Here is a 6,758-nt window from a genome sequence, read left to right on the forward strand (position 1 = left end):
CCAAGCCCCTCACTCCTTGTCCTCAGGTCCCACTGCCAAGCTCCTCACTCCTTGTCCTCGGTCTCTCTGCCAAATTCTTCACTCCTTGTCCTCAGGTCCCACTGCCAAGCCCCTCACTCCTTGTCCTCAGATCTCTCTGCCAAGCCCCTCACTCCTGGTCCTCAGGTCCCACTGCCAAGACCCTCACTCCTTGTCCTCAGATCTCTCCGCCAAGCCCCTCACTCCTTGTCCTCAGATCTCTCTGCCAAGACCCTCACTCCTTGTCCTCAGGTCCCCTTCCTTCCTGTCCCTGGAGGCAGCTACTCCTGATTCACTCTATTGAAATGACAAGTTTCCTATCTCCCATTAACTTTCTTTGTTCTGAGGAGCAAACCCTCAGCACCTCTAGTTCCTCCACATTACTGGCATTTTTCCTGTAGATATCCTCTGCACCTTCTCCAGGAGCTGTGAATCCATTCCACAGTGTTGGCACAGAATTGGATGCCATGTCCATGTTGGGATGGACCAGGGGTTTATAACAACTTGGCATAACGTGGCAATGTAGATATATTACAGCACAAAGCAGGATATTTGGCCCATTGGGTTTATCCCTACTTCCCCATCCCTGAAAGTTTCTTTTCCTCAACTTCTGATCCAATATCCTTCTTACCATTGATAAGCTTATTCTACCCTCACAGGTAATGGGTTCCCAGTCAGAAGCTATCTAAGATAAACCTTCCTCACATCACCCCTTCCCCAGTGTCCCCAACACTCTGGACCATCAATGGTAGTTGGTTTAATATTGTCAGGAGCAAACAGAATCTAGTGAACAACTTTTGCTTGCATGCCATCCAGACAGATCAGTCTAGACAAAAGTACATTAAGAGAGTAAAAATTTACAGAAGGCAGAATATAGCATTACAGTTACAGCAAAAGTGTAGTGCAGGGAGATCAATAAAGTTCAAGGGCTATGACAAGGTAGGCTGAGAGATCAAGATTTCATCTTTATCATTTCAAGAGTCTTGTTCGGGTAGAGTAGAAGCAGTCTATAACCTCCTCTACGGCAGTGATGAAGCCACACTCAGTTTGAAGGAGCAACACCTTATATTCCATCTGGGTAGTCTACAACCTGAAGGCATGAACATCAATTTCTCAAACTTCCAGTATTGCCTCACCCCCCCCAGCCCCTTTCACCATTCCCCATCCCCATCCCCTTTTTCCTCTATCACCTTATCTCCTTGCCTGCCCATCATCTCCCTCTGGTGCTCCTCTCCCCTTTTCTTCCTTCCCTTGCCTTCTGTCCTCCCCTATTAGATTCCCCCTTCTCCAGCCCTGTATCTCTTTCACCAATCAACTTCCCAGCTCTTTACTTCACCACTCCTCCCACTCCCCATTTCACCTTTCACCTTGTGGTTCTTCCTCCCCTCCTCCAACTTTCTTACTCTGTCTATTCATCTTTTTTTTTCTCCAGCCCTGATGAAGGGTCTTGGCCCGAAACAGTGACGGTACTCTTTTCCATAGATCCTGCCTGGCCTGCTGAGTTCCTCCAGCATCCTGTGTGTGTTACTAGAGGAGAAGCAGTCCTTGATTCTGGCGGCACCTGTTCTCAAGCTGCTGCAGAATGGGAAACAGAAAAGAGAGAATGACCAAGGTGGGAAGGATCCTTGATTATGTTTGCCGCCTTCCCAAGGAATGGAAAGCGTAGACATAGAGAGTGTGAAGTGTAGGTAGAGTCAATGGAGAGGAGGCTGGTTTGCATGATGGACTACATTCACAACTCTGCGATTTCCTGCTACCTTGAGCAGAGCAGTGTCCACAACCTGTGATGCACCCGGACAAATGCTTTCTGTGGCGCATTTATAAAAATTGCTGAGAAGCTAAGGGAAGAAGTTTTCTTCGTTTACCTAACCTACTCCAGTCATAATTATGTCCACTTCTTTCCCAACAAACTCATTTGCTCCTTGAAGAGCAAGGCCAGCTTCTCCTACCCAATTTCCCTATGCCGGGACCCATTCCAGCCACTCATCCCCGCGCTCTCTGATGAGTTTCCATATGCTTGCCAGCCTCCTGTTTCTTCTCACTCTGCCTCCAGTAATGAATCTCTGTGTTTTTATTTAAATAAAACAGTTTATCAAGTTGTCATACCACTTTAAAGTACTAATGAATGTGAAATATCTTTAATTTGCTACTATCAGAACACATTACAGGAAGGTTGTGATAACGCGGAGGAGATATGCAGGGGTGTTGCCAGATCTGGAGAATTCTAATCATGAGGAGAAGTTAGATAAGCCAAGTTGTTTATTTATGAAGTGTATAAAGTGTATGAGAATTTGGATGGGGTGGAATGGGAGGAGTTGTGTTGTATTTGATCTCACGGAGACAAAAACGGCCAGGGTCCAGTTTCCAACCTGTACTCATCTTCCAATTCAGCAGGTGGATCAAAGGACTGAAGAAACACTGCGTTCTGACTCCCAGCCCACCTTTGTCCCTCCACATCCCTCACAGCTGCTATCACCACCCCTTCGCCAACATCCTCTCGCTGTTTAACCACTTGTATCTTCCACCCTGCCAGCCACCCCTCCTCCCCTCACCTTAGAAATGCTGACTCCGTTTAGCAAGTGCTGCCTGACCCATTAGGCGTTTCCAGATTTCCACCAGCCGCAGCACTTTGATTTTGAAGGATTGGTGATGTTGCCATTGGCATTGATCAGGCAACTAATATTATTATTGTCAAATGAACCATGATACAGTGAAAAGCTTTTGTTTGCATACCATCCAGAGAGATTAGATTATGAGAACACTCAGTCCTCGTTTATTGTCATTTAGAAATGCACGCATGCATTAAGAAATGATACAATGTTCCTCCAGAGTGATATCACAGAAAAACAGGACAAACCAAAGACTAACACTGACAGAACCACATAATTGTAACATATAGTTACAGCAGTGCAAAGCAATACCATAATTTGATAAAGAACAGACCATGGGCACGGTAAAAAAGTCTCAAGGTCCCGAGTCGATCGACTCCCGAGTCCCTGATAGCAGGCGGCAAAGGGAGAAACTCCCTACCATAAACCTCCAGGCACCGACAACTGCCGATGCCTTGGAAGCGCCCGACAATAGCCAACACTGAGTCCGTCTGTCTGAAAACTTCGAGCTTCCAACCAGCCTCTCTGATACAGCCTCCTGAGCACCATCCTCTGCTGAGCACCTTCGACCTCGTCCCGGCCACCGAAACAAGCAAAGCCGAGGATTTGGGGCCTTCAGCTCTGGAGATTCCGGACCACACAGTAACAGCGGCAGCGAAACGGGCATTTCAGAAGTTTCTCCAGAGGTTCCTCTGTACCCTCACGTCTGTCTCCATCAAATCAGAATTGTGCACGGTTCCCTACTTGACAAATAACAGACGTCACCACCGAAGTGGCCGCGTGCGCTGCCGTCGTGCCGCCATCTTCTCCTCCTCCTCCAATCGTTCCATACACAAGTCCATTCAGGTAATGAAAAGAAAGTAGAATGCAGATTATAGTGTTGCACTTATATAAAAAAAGTGCAGTGCAGGTCGACAAATAACGTGCAGGGGTCACAGTGAGTTAGGTTGGGAGATCTAACATTTGAGGAGCCGTATAACAGCAGGATAGAAACTGTCCATGAGCCTGGTGGTATGTACACTCAGATTATTACATCTTCTGCCGGAGGGGAGTGGGGAGAAGTGTGAACGACCAGGGAGGGAGAGGTCTGTGACTACGCTGGCTGCTCTGCCGGAGGAGAGTGGGGAGGAGTGTGAAAGAATAGGGAGGGACAGGTCTGTGACTACGCTGGCTGCTCTGGAACAATTGATGGGGAGTTGGGGAAGTCCTTCCACTCAGAATGGGAGGTCTGGAACTGATGCAAGGTCATCTGCCCCCTTCCCATTGGGCAGAAAATACAAAAACCTGAAAGCACGTACCATCAGGCTCAAGGGCAGCTGTTACAGGACTATTGGATGCATCCCTATTACAATAAGATTGATCTTGGCCTCACAATATACAGTACCTCATTGTGGCCTGGCATAACATTATGAATAAAGTTTTGATATTGTTTTCCTGCACCGCACATTCTCTATATCTGTAACATTACATTCTGCACTTGGTTATTGTTTTTTCTTATGCTATCTCAGTACATGTGACAATTTACCACTTTAATTCAAAAGAACTTGGAAACCACTTGATATGCCATAATGGATAGACAACTTGCAGTCTGGCAGGAGGCAAAGAGTGGGAATAAAGGGGTCCTTTTCTGGTTGGCTGTCGGTGACCAGTGGTGTTCCACAGGGGTCGATATTGGGACAGCTTCTTTTCACAGTACATGTCAATGATTTGGATGAAAGAATTGATGGCTTTGGGGTGAAGTTTGTGGATGATACAAAGATAGGTGGAGGGGCATAATGTTGAGGAAGCAGGGAGTCTGCAGAAGGACTGAGATTAGAAGGATGAGAAAAGTGGCAGGTGGAATATAGTGTAAGGAGATTGGTCGTGCAATTTTGGAGAAGGAATGAAGACATAGACTATTTTCTAAACAAGGAGAACATTCAAAAATCGGAGGTGAAAAGGCATTTGCGAGTCCTTTTACAGGACTCTCTATAGGTTAACTTGCAGGTTGAGTCAATGGTAAGGAAGTCAAATGAAATGTTTGCATTCATTTTGAGAGGACTAGAATATAAGAGCAAGGATGTAATGCTGAGGCTTTGTAAGGCATTGATCAGGCCACACTGGAGTATTGTGGGCAGTTTTGGGCCCCTTATCTAAGAAAAGATGTGCTGGTATTGGAGAAAGTCCAGAGGAAGTTCAAGAGAAGGATTCTGGGAATGGAAGAGTTAACCTGTGGGGAGTGTTTGATGGCTTTGGGCTTGTACTCACTAGAGTTTAGAAGAATGATGAGAGATCTCATTGAAACCTATCAAATATTAGGGTGGTGCTGTAGTGTAGTGGCTAGCACAATGCTTTACAGTACCTGCAGCCCGGGTTTAATTCCGCCTGCTGCCTTTTAGGAGTTTGTATGTTCTCCTCATGACTGTGTGGGTTTCCTCTCACAGTCCAAAGATGTACCAGTTGATTGGTCATTGTCAATTGTCCCGTGATTAGGCTGGAATTAAATTGAGGCATTGCCGGGCGGCATGGCTTGAAGGGCCAGAAGGGCCTTCTCCGTGTCGTAGCTCAATAAATAAGTAAATGTTGAAAATCCTAGATAGAGTGGATGTGGTGAGGATGTTTTCTGTAGAGGGGGAGTCTAGGACCAGAGGGCTCAGCCTCAGAATAGAGCAACATCCATTTAGAACAGAGATGAGGAGGAATTTCTTTAGCCAGAGGGTGGTGAATCTGTGGAATTAATTGCCAAGTACATCTGTGGAGGCCAAGTCACTGAGGATACTTAAGGCGGAAGTTGATCGGTTCTTGATTAGTCAGGTTATGGAGAGAAGGCAGGAGATTGGGGTTAAGAAAGATAATAAACCAGTCATGATGGAATAATGGAGCAGACCTGATGGGCCCAATGGACTAATTCTGCTCCTATGTCTTATGGTCTAATGTAAACTCCAAGTCGAGAATGGGATAGGGCTGAAACTTTCATTTTAGAGTGGCATGCCCTTCTGTTTTGTAAAATCTGATGGTTCTAGACTTGCCTCTCTAGACCGGAGCACTGGAACATTTCCCAAATACATCACACCCAACTTCAATTAACTCAGCTCAAAGTTTTGTGGAGTTTCAAACTACTCTGCCATCTGTGAGGAATAGTGTCAAGTGACATCTACTTCAGTACACAGGCTTCATTGGCAGATGGAATCTGATGGGTTGAGGTAAGATCGTCTCAGGAGAAAGATTGATCCAACCTGCATTTGCTTGAGTCTGAAAATTGCTCCAGCCTTCCCAGAACTGTTGCCAATTCAGTGGCAACAATTAATAATCCGACGGCAAGAAATAGTGTCCCCCCTGAGGAATTTTGAACCGCTCTTACTGATACCACAGGCAAGTAGGGTAGAAACTGACCTCAACGCAGGAAGGAAATTGAACTGTTTATAATCTCAAACAAATAAAATCATAAAACCATAAGACACAAGAGCAGAATTGGGCCTCTCACCTCATTTAGTTTGTTCTGCTATTTAATTGTGGCTGATTTATTTTCCCTCTCACCCCCATTCTCCTTCCTTCCCCCATGACCTTTGACGCACTTGCTAATCAAGAACATATCAACCTCTACTTTAACTATACCCAATGACCTGGCCTCCACAGCCATCTGTAACAATGAATTTCATCACCCTCTGGCAAAATCAATTTTTCCTCATCTCTGTTCCAGAGTGATGTTCTCCTATTTTAAGGTTGTGCTCAATTCTCCCACATTTGGAAATATCCTCTCAACACCCACTCTATCTTACAACATTTGTTAGGCTTCAGTGAGATCCACCACCCCTTATTATTCACACTCCAGTAAGTACAGGTCCAGAACCATCAAACACGCCGCATACATTAACCCTTTCATTCCCAGCATCTTTCTCATAAACTTCCTCTGGACCCTCTACAGTGCCAGGACATTCTCTGTTAGACTTGGGGCCCAAAACCACGCACAAGACTTGAGATTTGGTCTGAGCAATGCCTTATAAAATCTCAGTTTTATAAATGAATCAAAGAAGGTCAAGGGGAATTTTCATTGCACTGTTCAGAATTATGAAGGGTTAAGGTACAATGGTGAATGAGAAGCTGTTTTCAGGGCCAGGAAGGTGGGTCATGGAGGAGATCAGCAAAGGACCG

This window comes from Mobula birostris, chromosome 4 (genome assembly GCF_030028105.1).
Source record: "Mobula birostris isolate sMobBir1 chromosome 4, sMobBir1.hap1, whole genome shotgun sequence".
Lineage (NCBI taxonomy): Eukaryota > Metazoa > Chordata > Chondrichthyes > Myliobatiformes > Myliobatidae > Mobula > Mobula birostris.